The sequence below is a fragment of the Palaemon carinicauda genome, chromosome 21 (assembly GCF_036898095.1).
Source record: "Palaemon carinicauda isolate YSFRI2023 chromosome 21, ASM3689809v2, whole genome shotgun sequence".
In the NCBI taxonomy this organism is placed as follows: Eukaryota; Metazoa; Arthropoda; class Malacostraca; order Decapoda; family Palaemonidae; genus Palaemon; species Palaemon carinicauda.
In genome coordinates, this window is record NC_090745.1 from 12,516,427 (window position 1) to 12,533,706 (window position 17,280).

Below are 17,280 nucleotides of genomic sequence, written 5' to 3' on the forward strand. Positions count from 1 at the left end.
GCTTAGCGCCGCCATCTAAGTTGCCAAACTCTCTTGAGACCTGTTACTCTCTCAACTTTTCTCTTGGTTTTCTTTCTTCCATCATATTTTCCATCCCTATCCTTGACATTCTCTCCTTCTCCATGGACATTTATAATTTCAATTGTTGTTAGATAATCTGCCAAAGAAATTGTGGCTCGCCAAAAGAACAACACTCAACGAGCTGGAAGAGCTGTCCGTCTACAGAATGCTTGCTATTTACTCTCTTATCCTACCACCTTTTGAATTTCTGCCCCTTTCCTTCAAATGTTGATATTGCTGGAAAATAAAAGGTATATACTGTATATGATATATATGATTCTATTTTGCTCTTTTATGTCCAGTATTCATCTGTTTAGTTAAATACTGTTGTTTTAGTTATAACCAAATAGTGACCCCTTTCATAAGTGAACAAGGATTCCTCTTGATATTACAACTTGAAAGAGATTTTCCAAATATTTAACAATCCATCTAATGGAGCGTTTCACATTACAGAGGGCCGGATTTTTTTGCCGTCGTGGTGCCGCTTTGCATGAGTGGCGTCCCACTGGTTGGAAGCGGTACCGCTTTGCATGAGTGGTGTCCCACTGGTTGGAAGTGGTACCGCTTTGCATGAGCGGTGTCCCACTGTTTGGAAGTGGTGCCGCTTTGCATGAGAGGTGCCTCACTGGTTGGAAGCGGTACCGCTTTGCATGAGTCGTGTCCCATTAGTTGGAAGTGGTGCCGCTTGCATGAGTGGTGTCCCATTAGTTGGAAGTGGTGCCGCTTTGCATAAGTGATGTCCCACTGGTTGGAAGCGGTGCCGCTTTGCATGAGCGGTGTCCCAATGGTTGGAAGCTGTGCCGCTTTGCATGAGCGGTGTCCCAGTGGTTGGAAGCGGTACCGCTTTGCATGAGTTGTGTCCCACTAGTAGGAAGTGATGCCGCATGCATGAGCAATGTCCCACTGGTTGGAAGCGGTGCCACTTTGCATGAGCGGTGTCCCACTGGTTGGAAGTGGTGCCGCTTTGCATGAGCGGTGTCCCAATGGTTGGAAGTGGTGCCGCTTTGCATGAGCAGTGTCCCACTGGTTGGAAGCGGTACCGCTTTGCAAGAGTCGTGTCCCACTAGTTGGAATAGGTGCCGCTTGCATGAGCGGTGACCCACTGGTTGGAAGTGGTGCCGCTTTGCATATGCGGTGTCCCAATGGTTGAAAGCGGTGCTGCTTTGCATGAGTGGTGCCCCACTGGTTGGAAGCGGTGCCGCTTTGCATGAGCAGTGTCCCACTGGTTGGAAGCGGTGCACTTTGCATGAGCGTTGTCCCACTGGATGAAAACGGTGCCACTTTAAATGAGCAATGTCCCACTGGTTGGAAGCGGTACCGCTTGGCATGAGCAGTGTCCCACTGGTTGGAAGCGGTGCCGTTTTGCATGAGCAGTGTCCCACTGGTTGGAAGCGGTGCTGCTTTGTATGAGTGGTGTCCCACTGGTTAGAAGCGGTGCCGCTTTGCATGAGCGGTGTCCCACTGGATGGAAACGGTGCCGATTTGCATGAGCAGTGTTCCACTGGTTGGAAGAGGTACCGCTTTGCATGAGCAGTGTCCCACTGGTTGGAAGTGGTGCCGCTTTGCTTGAGCAGTGTCCCACTGGTTGGAAGCGGTACCATTTTGCGTGAGCTGTGTCCCAATGGTTTGAAGCGGTGCTGCTTTGCATGATCAGTGTCCCACTAGTTGGAAGCGGTGCCGCTTTGCATTAGCAGTGTCCTAATGGTTGGAAGCGGTACCGCTTTGCATGAGCTGTGCCCCAATGATTTGAAGCGGTGGTGCTTTGCATGAGCAGTGTCCCACTGGTTGGAAGCAGTGCCATTTTGCATGAGCTGTCCCAATGGTTTGAAGCGGTACCGCTCTGCATGAGCTGTGTCCCACTGGTTGGAAGTGGTACCGCTCTGCATGAGCTGTCCCAATGGTTTGAAGCAGTACCGCTTTGCATGAGCTGTGCCCCAATGATTTGAAGCGGTACCACTTTGCATGAGCTGTCCCAATGGTTTGAAGTGGTACCGCTCTGCATGAGCTGTGTCCCACTGGTTGGAAGCGGTACCGCTCTGCATGAGCTGTGTCCCAATGGTTTGAAGCGGTACCGCTTTGCATGAGCTGTGCCCCAATGATTTGAAGCGGTACCACTGCATGAGCTGTGCCCCAATGATTTGAAGTGGTGACGTTTTGCATGAGCAGTGTCCCATTGGTTGGAAGCGGTACTGCTCTGCATGAGCAGTGTCCCACTGGTTGGAAGTGGTGCCATTTTTCATGAGCAGTGTCCCACTGGTTGGAAGCGGTACCGCTCTGCATGAGCTGTGTCCCAATGGTTTGAAGCAGTGCCACTTTGCATGAGCGGTGTCCCATTGGCTGTAAGTGGTGCCGCTTTGCATGAGCAGTGTCCCATTGGTTAGAAGTGGTGCCGCTTTGCATGAGCAGTGTCCCACTGGTTAGAAGTGGTGCCGCTTTGCATGATCAGTGTCCCACTGGTTGGAAGCGATACCGCTTTGCATGAGCTGTATCCCAATAGTTGTAAGCGGTGCCGGTTTGCATGAGCAGTGTCCCACTGGTTGGAAGCGGTGCCACTTTGCATGAGCTGTGTCCCAATAGTTTGAAGCGGTGCCGCTCACGTTGGCCATCATGTTCAAGGCGCATGTTTACAACAAGCGTCCGCCTTTACAAGCGGTGTATTAGTTCTAAGCGGAATGGATGCTATCGCCATACTCTTTAAAAAAATCAATATCAGTGTTGTCTCCCCATTATATATTTTATTTTCGTTTGGATTTTGTACAATTTTGAAGTTTCTATGTATGTCACACTTTTCCCTAAGTCGTAACCTTTAAATGTTTAAAGGTTACTAGTGAATGGTACAGGCAAGAGATAGGACATTGCCCTAGAGACTGGAAATACTCCTAACTTCCCCCCTCTATCCCGTGCTCACTGGGATGGTGAGATTATAGACCATGCTAGAAACTATCAAGTTTTAGGGTCTCGAACTTCCGTCCAACAGATTGCTAGGAAAGGAGGTTCGCGATAAGCTACCACATACTATAATCTCATACTATAAAGATTCTTTTAATAATACACTTTTGTACACAATATAGGAAAATAAAGAAAAAATATTTCTTTTGTCTCCACTAGTGAATTACCTTATTCATGTGTTCGTTTGTGTTTTCCGATTTCCTCTTTCATTATCATCATAAATATTTAGTAAGATGTATTTAAAGTGTTATTGCTATCCGTCTTCTTCTTTTATTTCCTGCTTTCTAGTTTTTCTTCTGCTCTAACTCGTTATGATGACATTTTTGCAGATTTCCTAGATATATTCTAACAAGTAGACCTCAGGCTATAGGCCGTCATTTCATTCTTTCTTTGATTTTAATATTCTCAGACAGTTCTTTATTTTATCCCTAGTGATTACTGGCATCTCGAATGATTTTTAATAAATGTTTTCTTTCATGACTAAGACAATATTCACTTGATACAGCTGGAATATTGTATATATATTTTTACGTTATCTTCCAGTTTTCCATCTGATTTTCATGATCTATCATCTTTTCTTAATTTCGCACTTTATTTTATTTTATTTTCATTCTTACATTTTCCAAGAATTAACTAATTTTACATTTGCTTCTTCTACCATTAATCTCTTTCATGGTTCTATATATTTGCAAGGATTTTTGTCTCAATTTTTCTATATTTTCCATCTCTTTAATATCTATTTTGCCTAATACCATCTAGTGGCATATTTGGTCTATGATCAAATTTTGCTTCATAATATCATTTTTCAATTTCACCACATGTTCAAATACTTCTGTTCTTCTTCGTTAGCCAATCTTTTGCGTCCTTCGGGTTCTTGTATTCTCCCTTTGTTTGTATATACGTTCCTTTGCTGCTTTTACCAAACCATGTGAGACTTCTGTTCCTCTGCAGTACATTATAATCCTCCAATGATTCTTTGCCAATCTATTTTCATAGTCAGGACATTCCTCCTCTCAGCTGCTGGAGAATTCTTTCGCAATTTCCTGCACAAATTTCAATTTTAAACCTTTTTGGCTGCTACCTCCCCCTTGTTATTCATTTTCACTTTTAATTTACGTTTCCCTTTCTAGAATATGTGTCAAGTCTATTTTTTGTTTATTTTATACAACACAACTTTTATGTTCATTCCTTTCCGTCTCCTCCGATATGTTTTTTTTTTCTCATCTTTTGCCGAATAGAGATCAATAGGACCGAGGTACATAACAGAGGGTTGGTCTTTTCGGAAGTGTCTGTTCTTTGGTCTTCTCTCCTTTACTAGTGATATACCTGTGTCTAAGGGAGATTTGCGGTAAAGCATATGGTAGTCGAAGAATTCTCCACAATTCTTTCTCACCTTTTCATTACCTCCGCCAGCAAAGTTGGGATGAGGTTATGTTTATTGCCTCTCTCTCTCAGTTTGTCTGTGTTAGTGAACAACTTCCAGGCCACAAGTTTACTCAGAGTAGTGAAACTTTCAGGGATTAAATGTTATGTTGAGACATGGAAGTGATTCAATTTTGATAGCCCTAGATCTTTTATCATATTTTATTCAATTTATGCCCGAAAAAAAAAAATAGATCACAGTTTGATCTCAAAGTGACTTCCCGTTTTATGTTTATGCGAATTCTCCTTGTTTGTTGATTTTCTTTTCTCCGATTCCGTCGTATTTCCGATTTTAGAAGCTTCATGTTCCTGTGATCCCATCTGTTTCGAAATGAAAGCAGTGAAACACTGATATTGTATTATTATGAATTACAGCTTCAGTATTATGATGTAATCCGCCGGAAATTGGTTGCAGAGGACAGATTCCAGAAGGAGAGGAAATAATTAATTCCCCAGTATAACTTTTATTTGTCATTTTATATATAAATGGGGTTAGCCTATATGCAATAATTTACACACTGCTTATTACACAAAAGTATACCTAAATTTGGAGAAATACATAAATGAATTAAGATTGAAAAAAAAATATTGACATCGCTTAACCTTAAGGGGGGGGGGGGGAGAAAATTTATCAATTAGGCGAGTCCCCTTCCTTTAAAACTTCTGGAAACTGGAATTCTTGGATTTTTTCTTTTTTATGTTTTGGTCATTATTAGGACTTAGTTTATCTTGCCAACTTTGGGTTTCATCAAAAACTTGCCCATTGAAGTTTTTTTTTTTTTTTTTTTTTTTTTGGGGGGGGGGGGGGGGGCTTTCAAAACGATCTCGAAATGTAACATTGTAAGGTGACTCTGCACACTACTATTATGGTTTGTTAAGGCCTTATGGGGCTGGTACTTTTATGCAAAACTTTGAACTTCCATCCATTTTGCACTAATTTCTTCAAGAAGGGAAGTAGGGACTTTCTCCATTTCTTCATCCTTATCTTAGTAGAGAGTGCATCCATCCTCACCTGAGGTAAGCTCTCTTGTTTTGTACCGCTCCTCATATTATTATTATTATTATTATTATTATTATTATTATTATTACTACTACTTGCTAAGTTATAACCCTAGTTAGAAAACAAGATGCTATAAGCCCAAGGGCTCCAACAAGGAAAATAGCCCAGTGAGGAAAATAAAAAGGAAATAAGTAAACTACAAGAGAAGTAATTAACAATTAAAATAAAATGTTTTAAGAACAGTAACAATACTAAAATAAAACTCGCATTTGTATACTATTGAGAGTTAAAAAAAAAACAAGAGTCAGAGAATTAAGATAGAATAGTGTGCACGACTGTACCCTCAAGCAAGAGAACTCTACCTACTCAGTTAATCAATGGTATTCAAAACAAGCACATCCTCTAAACCCTTAGTCTCTTTCAGTTACAGCTTCTGGCCACAAATTCCTCCAGCTAGAGTTCATGGTGTTAAAGGAAACTTATTGCCCGGCTTTGTGCTTATAATTTATGCAGTCCAATGTTAAAATGCTTTTCTGAGAATTGTCTGAGGGTTAGTATAGAGGTGTCTTAAAGCCATCTCTGAAAGAGTGCTTCAGTATACAAGTTTTTTGAATTTGGAAATGGCTTGATGGTCCATGGACAGAATGATAGGTTCTATTAGGGAGCAAAAAATCACAATGGTGAAGTCAGACGGACATCCCATCGTTCTGCAAGGTGTACTGAAGCATTGTCCAATGTTTGAACTTATAATTATATATTTCAAAATTGATTTTAAACTTTTTACTCTTCTCCACACTAATCTTCATATGAAAGCATAATTCCATCGCTCAACCAATGTAGTCCTGATGAAGAGTCACTTAAAAAGTGATTCGAAGCACGTGTCGGCACCAAATAACGAATGGATCCACGTAAATGCAGTTTTCCTGTTATCCATAAAACTATCTGGATCTCACTTCCAGACAGTTGATGTGTTCGATTTTTTGACGCCACTCAGATAATGTTTATTCATCATAAAGTATCTGAGTGGGGATACCTTATACGTGGTGAAAGGGTTTATGTATCGCCATGATCAGCAAAGCTGTACTAGTCAGGGCTATCCATACTAGGTTAGGTTGCTGTGAGCGATCAGACTAAAGTCTCCACCATCACCAATCCACGGTGGTCAGCGTGGTGATGAAAGTGGCCAAGCCCCTAACATGAGTAAGGACATGTCTGAGGCTTTTGTTTTGAAGTGGACTAGAAAAAGCTGTATTTGTTGTTGTTGTTTTTGTTTATCTATATGGTATTGTACTTTCTTTTATTTTCATATGGTTGTGACTTACAACAACTGACCAGCTACCCAGTTTTTTTATTCACTGGGAAGGTTAATTGACAAAAATCTATTGTATCAGACGATGTTAATGTTCATATTGCCTCTATCGGGAATTGAACCCAGTTTTTTTCTTCTTTTTTTTCTTATTTTTACTGACGAAGAAACTGAAGCATTGCAACTTCTGTTTCTATATGACCTCAGTTCAAATACATTCAATTAATGAGTACTTTTTGGATTGCTATGAAACTGAATTTTGTGTCGCCAGCACTTTGAGGAATTCTTTGTCTCCCAAGTAACCATTTGGGGTTTGTGTGTGGCTTCCTTTTCTTTGCTCTTTCTGCCCGAATAGCAATTTCCTGGAACCAAATCGAGGACATATCTGAAACCTCATTGCTCATCCTATTCAACATTTGCTGTTTGCGCTGCGTTCGAAATTCAGTAATCACAGACATAATATTGGCTAGAAGAAAAAAGACCCTCTTTTAAGATATATCTAATAAATTTTATATTTTATCGTCATAAAGAAATTACTAGTTTTTCTTAATAATAAAAGGCAATATAAAACGAATCGTCCGTATCGATTTGTTCTTTATAGTTCGGACGAGTTTCACTGTAAATTGTTAAAAGCTTCAGAGAAAGTATTGACCAACATAATTGTCGTTTTTTATATGTCGTACTACCAGTGTTGTTGCAAAATCGAATTTTCATTAGTTGCCCTTCGTTTATTTTTCAAGACCACTCAGAAATAGGTCTTATGGATATGTGATCAGTCAATAATAGTTCAGTTGATGTTCTTTGAATATCGAGAGGTGATTAAGTCTCTCTCTCTCTCTCTCTCTCTCTCTCTCTCTCTCTCTCTCTCTCTCTCTCTCAAAAGAACAAAGTATTGCATTTCAACGTTTCTACAATTAGACAATGTTGGGTTTACTGAAAACATTTTAAAATTGCCTCCAGATTCCAGAAATTGAGTTGGAAAATATTTGGAATCTATTGGTAAACTCCAGGTAAAGTTAATGGAACGCCCACGTAGATATTGGAGAGAGAGAGAGAGAGAGAGAGAGAGAGAGAGAGAGAGAGAGAGAGAGAGAGAAGAGAGAGAGAGAGAGAGAGAGAGAGAGAGTGTTAAGTTTTTATTTTTCAGGCGATTTTTGATGGCAGCTTTTGTTTGTGTATCACTTTGTTCTTAGAGTTACCTTGGTGAACTTATGAAGTAGTTTTTGTATGTTACGAGTAACTTGAGATGTCAGCCACTTTCCTATCTGGGACCCCTCTGCTTTTTTCCTCAGTTGGTGACGTTAATCAATTCCCTTTTCACATACCTGTTACTGAATGACGTCATTGATTTTATTTTTTATGATTTTTTTTCTTTAGACTTTAACTTACCTCACCATGTTAACGTCAAAACCCTTATACTAAATTGTTAATATAATCAAGCTTATTGTTCTTCCATACCTTGTATACTGTATTGTATTTAATACTGAATTGTTGAGAGAGAGAGAGAGAGAGAGAGAGAGAGAGAGAGAGAGAGAGAGAGAGAGAGAGAGACTCAAATCTGAGAGCATCAGTAATGTTATTTTTGAATGTATCGCAACATGTGTAACTTTGAGTTATTTTAGATAATTCGATCATTTAACAGTTCTGCTGTAGCTGGTGGTGGAGTTGGACGTCTGCAACGAGTATTCAGGAGACTCCGAGGTCAAGTCCCGCTCACGGTTCGTTAGAATCATTAGTGAATTCGCGGTGTTTTTGAGGATTTGAGAGATGGGTATTAAATGCCATTGTGGTTGATATTTACATTGATTGAAATCACGAGTGGTAGTGATATATATTCATCATAAATAACCACGTGTTGGAAACTCACAATTCAGATATCATGGTGGAGATGGGTTCATTTCAAGTCTATGACCAGATTCCTGAATTCGACAGGAATATGTACCTTGAATTGTCGTAAACTTAATCTCTCTTGATAGCTCAGTTGGTAGAGTCCTCGCCGGCATGGTTTCGGCTGAATAGGCAAGGGTTCGAATCAATGCCCAGCCAGAAGCTATTACCATAAAATGAATTTCAGTGGATATATTTATTCCCAAGATATAATTCCGTAATAAATGCCATTTTGGTTGATGTTTGCACACACACACACACGCACACACACACACACACACACACACACACATGTATATATATATATATATAAGGTGAAGATTATATATATATATGTATATATAAGGTGAATAATATATTATATATATATATATATATATAAGGTGAATACATATATATATATATATATATATATATATATATATATATACAGTATATATATCTGTATATATATATATATATATATATATATATATATATATCTGTATATATATATCTGTATATATATATATATCTGTATATATATATATATATATATATATATGTATATATATATATATATATATCTGTATATATATATATATATATATATATATATATCTATATATATATCTATATATATATATATATATATATATATATTTTTCTATATATATATATATCTATATATCTATATATATATATATATATATATATATATATATATATATATATATATATATATATATAGCCAGATACTTGCTCTTTATTATATATTTGTAATATTTTCTGTGTCGTTAGAATGACATAGTGCGTTATCACTGAAAGGCATCGTGGATGTCCTTAGTTTCCAGTTCCAAATTATGAAAGGGATCTCTTACGTAAGCTGATAAAGGTTGCATGATTGTAAGAAACACCCGGTAATATTTACTACTTGGTAGCCACTTAACCACTTTTTAATGGAATTGTATTACCCCGAGAGAGAGAGAGAGAGAGAGAGAGAGAGAGAGAGAGAGAGAGAGACTTATTTGTCATATCTTCTTGCTGTTCAAACCATAACACTCAGAAATGTCATCCATTTTTTATCGAATAGTAATTCCTACATTTGTTACCACTGACATCTGGTTTTTTTTTTCTCGTTTCTTGGTGATTGATATCTTTTATTCGTATAATGGATTTCTATGTAATTTTCATTCTTATATTTCCATCCATCAATAGCATCTTCGTAAAGTCTGTTTACTAAGCTTAAAGCCGCACAAAAGAAGACTTTTAAAGGAGATAGGACTATACCAATGAGTGAGTGGTCTTCAGCCTCTTTTTCAAACTTCAGAACTATCAATTTATGACCGTTGACAACTATGAATATCTCCTATGTAATAAGAGCAAGTATCTGATTTATACATATTTCTTTCCCGTCATGCTTAGAGACATTGCCAGACGCATAACTACTCGGTCTCTCCCCGTCCCTCGGGTAGGGGTGAGAGGGAGTGGTCGTACCCAGTGAGAAGGGTTGTAGTTAGGAAAGGGGGATGAGGTGGGAAGGATGGAATTCGTGTGCGTGTGTGTGCATATATATCTAGATATTTAGCAGTCGTTTTTGAAGGGTCGCTTACACTAGTAATAGTAATAATAGTAGTAATAGTGATAATGATAATAATCAGTTCTAATAATAATTTTAATGATTTTAATAATGATAATAATTTTGATAATTTTAATAAAAGTATTTTCAATAATCTTAATAATGATGATAGTTTTAATAATATTAATAACTTTGATAATTTTAACAGTAATATTAATAATTTTAATGATAATTATAATTTTGATAATTTTAATAATAATTTTAATAATGATTATAATTTTTATTAATTTTAATAAAAATAATAATTTTAATTATAGTAATGATTTTAATAATAATAATGATTTTAAGGGTAATAATAATTTCACTTACCCACTGAACCGAAATTACATTAGAGATTGATGTACCGGGAATTAAATGCAAGTTTCGTCCTTCATACATTAACATACATTACAGGTATAATGCGTGGAATTACTAAGTTATCAGAATAATTTCCGGGGTTTAAGATACATGAATAATTTTAACCTAGTTTCTTCAGACTCCCCGAGAGAGATTAGTTCACCAAATTTCCTCTTGGGCTCCATAAGGCACAAGAAGAGTTGGAAGTCCCAGGCCTACATGGTTGAGTACTATGAAGCGTGAAGTGGGATATGATGAATGGAGTAGTATTGATTTAAAAACTCAAGATAGAGGCGACTGCCTAAATCTAACAGAGGTCCTTTGCGTCAGTAGGCGTAGGAGGAAATGATGATGATGATGATGAGATTCTTGTAATTACAGAATTATCTCTGAGGAGAAGGAGTAATCTTTCCTCTGAGCTTTCGAAAATTATTTCCAAACTGCTGTGAATGAAATGTACCCAAAAGAAGACAAGAACAAACAAGATGTGCCTTAAGTGTTCTTTCATCTTCTGATGTAGGTTGCCTTACTATGATAAGAAAAACCTTTTATCTTTTTATCGTTAGATATCTGGGAATGGTGTGGAGAGTGAAACCTCAAGCATATCTGTTGTGCAACCAAGTCCAATATGATATCATCAGTGTACCTGGCTCGTGAGAGATTTTCTTGAATACGTCCGTTTCGATGTTACCAAATAGGTCTTCGTTTAAAGATCGCTCATGAATAACAGACAAGGGGCTGTGACAGTGTCCTAAAGACTGACCATATATACATAGGATCAGCTCCCAAGCCCCTCTCCACCCGAGCTAAGACCAGGGAGGGCTAGGCAATGGCCTCTGATGACTCGGCAAGAAGACCTATAGGCTCCCCCAAACTCTCATCTTTAGCTCACAAGGATTGTGAGGTTGTAAACACTAAACGAAATTATCCAGCTTGAGCCTGTCTCGAACCCCAGTTCAGCCTGAACGATTCAAATAGGCTACCACAACCGTATTTCTTAATGCACCATAAATCTGGTAGAAAGTTTTCCCTTTCGACAAGTGCAAGAAGCAATACACGAACATACACGATAGGATATAATTAACTTTGGTCTAACTCGAATATCCAATTAATAGATCTCGTATGAAGTGAGACCGAGTCACTTCAGTGTTGGAGATGTTCGATTTACTATGGAAGAGATAAGTTGTGAATGTGTATGAGCTTGAACTGGGAAAACCTATCTAAACGTGACGTGCAATTATCAAAAAGCGGTTAAACTCGTGAAAGTTTAATTGTTTTGATATTCCCACTCGTAAAGTCTTGCACCAATATTAGTCATTATTAGTAGCTTATTAGTTAAGGAGTTTAGCTAAGCATTGTTTTCATCTCTCTCTCTCTCTCTCTCTCTCTCTCTCTCTCCTCTCTCTCTCTCTCTCTCCTCTCTCTCTCTCTCTCTCTCTCTCTCTCTCTCTGTATATATATAATTTATATATATAACATATATATATATATATATATATATATATATATATATATATATATATATATATAGTAGATACAGGGCTACCGCGTTCGCCTTGTATTCGCATGGCAGCAGATTGACCCCAGACCGAGACCATGAGCTTAAGCTACATACTGGAAGGATACTACTGTGTTTTGGCAACACAGTGGTTGTTGGGCTAACCATGCTGACGTTCTGGTGTGCATCTCTTCAGATGATACTGGAACTGAAACTAGACACTTTTACCTTAACCTTTACTTATCAAGGTTAAAAGGATGCCATTAATTGAAATCTTTAGAAAATTGACATTTCAGTTGAAGATACTGATCCTTTTTCTTGATGAATTGCAATGTTGAAGAAAAATCATACAACTTTTATCGTGGGTAAAAAGAAAGTCCCTCCCGAATTTGTTCTGAAAAATGTCTTTAGTGATTTCCTCAACACTTTCTGATCGTCTTTTCCGGCCAGAAATAACTTTTCCTTCCTGGCGACTGCATTATCGCCACCAGAAAATGACCAACTCGCCATCTGGCAATTCTCATAAACTTCCATCGTCAGCTTCTTTGTTCTCATCGACTCCACCATAATTCCAGGTTGCAAAGTTTGGAGATGGAGGCGAAGTCTGGTAAGAAGTTCTTTACACCTGTTATTTGTCCGCTTCAAATGGGTATTATTCAATCAGTCTTCGTATGCAGACATTACTTTCGATAATCTCTTGCTTGTCATTCATTATATCTATCTATCTATCTATCTATCTATCTATCTATCTATCTATCTATATATATATATATATATATATATATATATATATATATATATATATATATATATATATATATATTATGACGATTTGATGAAAGCCGTGACGAGCCATAATGAGTTGATGAAAACCATAACAAATTGATGAAAGCCATGACGAGTTGATGAAAGCCATGACGAGTTTATGAAAGCCATAACGAGTTGATGAAAGCCATGACAAACTGATGAAAACCATGACAAACTGATGAAAAACTTGATGAAAGCCCTGACGAGTAGATGAAATCCATAATGAGTTGATGAAAACCGTGACGAGTTGATGAAAGCTTTGACGAGTTGATGAGAGCCACGACAAGTAGATGAAAACCATAGTGAGTTAATGAAAGCCATAACGCGTTAATGAAACCGTGACGAGTTGATGAAAGCCCTAACGAGTTGATGACGAGTTGACGGAAGCCATAACGAATTGATGAAAGTAATAACAAATTAATGAAAGCCCTAACGAGTTGATGAAAGCCATAACAAGTTGATGGAAACCAAAACCAATTGATGAAAATCAAAACGAATTGATGAAAGTAATAACGAGTTAATGAAAGCCCTGACGAATAGATGAAAACCATAACGAGTTGACGAAAACCATAACGAGCCATGGCGAGTTGATGAAAGCCATGGCGAGATGATGCAAACAATGCCAGCAGGAATAACAATACAAGACGGCTCTTTAACTTTCCAACACCGAAAATGGTTCTGTTTCATCCTCACCCGTAGCACTGTCCTCCCCCGCCCTTCTTCCCAGTCCCGGAACACGGTAATTACCCAAAGGAAATGACGAGCCAGCAAACCTTGCTCCTACGGCGTTAAGCTTTAAGTCTTGTGTTTAGTACCCGGGTTATAAGATGAGGAAGAGATGAGACATTCACTTGTTGGAAGGTAGGAGAGTAATAAAGAGGAACAGAAAAAATGCAAGTAAAGTATAAGAGTAGGAGGAACGATGAGATAAGTGATAGGGATTAGGATTAAAAAAAGAAGAGGTGAGAGAAGACGTAGAACATTTGGTTTGTGAAAAAAAGAGGATAGAATAATGAAAAAGTACAAAATAACAATGAGAAAAAGATTGAAAGGACGCAGGAAAGGAAAACTGTGACTGAATGAATTCTCATGAAAGGATATATAAACGACCTTCGGTGGACAACATGAAAATGAAGGAAAATGTTAACAACTGTTCGCAAACACGAACGAGAAAGTCCTTCTTATAAAGGCGAGGTACCAGATGTTTCAGAAAGAAGAAGAAGAAGAAGAAAAAAAGAGTAAACTTATAAGGAAAGGTAAACAAACGGAACGATAGTTAAATAATAACAAAGTTTGAGGAGTAAAAAGGAAAATTAGGAGGAAAATTAATCATGTGAACGATAGTTAATATCTTTACTACGTTGAAATCTGACAAAATTTACAGAGAAAAAAGTTAATGGCCATGAAAATACGTTAATGGGGTAATAGTGATGGGTAAAGTTATTATGGTAAACAAGAAAGAAAGAATTGAAACAAAACAGAGGATTGAGCTGATTACTGTATATAGGAACAGGTTGATCGAGATGAGAAAAAAAGAAAGAAAAATACAAGGAGAGAGAGAGAGAGAGAGAGAGAGAGAGAGAGAGAGAGAGAGAGAGAGAGAGAGAGAGAGAGAGAGAGATGCTAACAAGAATTGAAATTACTTCTGTAGCAATACCCAGCATTATATATGTCACAGCCTCGTTAGAGAGACCTCGATATTTAGGATTTTAGATCTTATCCCACTTGGCTGTCCAGCTTTTTATCTAAATATGAATTTTACCTCCTTTTGAAGAACATGTCCTTCGGGTCTGCTCTTTAGAAATGAAAATTTGACTTTTTTGTTAGATTACTTTAGAATAAAGATGCTATTAATACTGAGGAAAGTATTAGAAATATAATGCAAAATCATTGTCTTAAAATGGAATAAATATGAAGTCAGGAAAAACAAGAATACACCTAAAATAATAAGAACGCGTCCCCTAAATATACATTGCAAGGAGTATTGTCTTCAGATAAAAGTCCCATAAGAGCGGAAACTTCTCTGGATTTCGGCCGCAGGTGTGTCTCAGTCTCAGCCTGGAAAAGCTATTTCTTATAATGCAATGTTCTTTTTATTGAAAGGTCGGTCTACATTATTTCTCTCTGCGTGAAGAAGGTAAATCCTGTCACTCAAACTGGTTGAAGAAGGAAATAAGGAAAAAATACTTAATGTCCTAGATATCCTATAAGTATATTTTTCCAGTATTGCTTTGTGTAGATTGTCAGTGAGCAATTCAATTTCATTATATTTCTTAATTATTGAAAGATTAAAAAGTTGATAGACATACTGGGTTTCAAGTCCCGCCTAACTCGCTAGTTTTTTAGTGTCTGCAACCTCCCCATCCTTGTGATCTAAGTTGGGGAGTTTTGGTGGCCTATAGTTCTACCTGCTGGGTCATCAGAAGCCATTGCCTGGCCCTCCCTGGTCCAAGCTTGGGTGGAGAGGGGGCTTGAGCGCTGATCATATGTATATATGGTCAGTGACTAGGGCAGTGTCACTGTTCCTTGCCTCTGCCATTCATGAGTGGCCTTTAAACCTTTAAAGTATTTTCCAATGCAATAGCAAAATGCTCATTATTTACATGATTGCATCTGCTGATTTTTTATTTGTAAATATATTCTGGTAATCTTTAATAACATCCGACATCCATGAAAACCCAAACTAATATTGGACATCAGATTGCAATGATTCCATTTATCCTCCATCGGGTAAGCACAATATGATATTCCACCACACAGGAAAAAAAAAAGGTGAAGGTTTTTCATTTCGTCGTCAAACCAACTGTAAACTTTGATATTTGGAAATAAATTAATTGAAGAATGTTTTCCGTTGTGATGGAGGTTTTAAATGAAATTTTCCCAATTCTATTTTAATTGTACACTGGTGTACCCGAGCAGTCAAAAATGACTTCTAAATATTTGCATTATGCAAACACACTGCACACGTATACACACACAGATTCAACTGTTCCCACCCCCTCCCCCTTTCCTAACTACAACCCGTTGGTTCTACAATTTGTGGGAGACTGTGGTTTCCCAGTGTACCTCTCGGGGCACTGCTCTCACCAGGGTATGACTACTTACTTTCCCTTGAGTGTGACAGGAAATTATATATATATATATATATATATATATATATATATATATATATATATATATATATATGTATATATATAAATTATATATATATGTATATATATAATTATACATTTATATGTATACATATGTATATTTATATATTATATATATGTATTATATATTTTTTTTATTTATATATATATGTATTATATATTTATATATATATACACATATATATATGAGGAGGAAGGAAAGACAGCAATAGTTAAACCATCTAATTATGAAATACCTTTAGCGTTCATCCTTTGTGTCATTTTCCTTTGCAGTAATTAATTAAACTGCTCAATTACTCTAAAATGAATTAAGGTGTGAGTTTAATACGAAACTTGATTATCTAGGCAGAGAGAGTTTTAATCATTAGCGGAGTTAATGTATTTTCAACTCAAGTTTAGATGTTACATGAATTATGTGATGTCTATTTCCATCGGTCCTTTCATGTTTGTTATTGAAAATATAGTTTATATTCATTTAAAATGTAATGAAAATAAGAAGGAAAATAGAGAAGGAAGCTTTGACAATTCACTGCATATTTTCACAGGCTATTTTCTTTAGAAAAATAAAACACTGAATACATCTGGTTGTTACTCTCGTTGTCTCTCATTCTGACATAATTTTAGTTTCCATCAATTTTTGATACTTCCATTTATATCATTTATAAACTTTTATGTTGCTTGCTGACGCCATTAGAATTACATAAATTAGGTTACGAGATCTTTAAATCGTGGATGTTCGATATTTTCTTTACTGTAATTTATATGGCTCGTGTACGCTTCCCGTCAGAAATGATGGCTGAGTATTTAAATAGATATGCACACACATGCTCACGTAACCCCATCTCACCAGGTTATGACTACTCTCCCCCCGTACCCGAGAGACGGGAAGAGCTGAGCGTGACCGTATATATATATATATATATATATATATATATATATATATATATATGTATATATATATATATATATATATATCCTATATATATTATTTCTATATTTATACAAATATATACAGTATATATAATATATTATTATTATTATTATTATTATTATTATTATTATTATTGTTGTTGTTTTCAATACTATTATTATTATCACCAGCCACACTAGAGTGCTAGTTGGAAAAGCAGGATGCTATAAGCCTAAGGGCTCCAACAGGTAAATATAGCCCAGCGAGGATGGGAAACAAGGAAATAACCAAACAATAAAAGAATTAATGAACAACCAAAACAAAATATTCTAAGA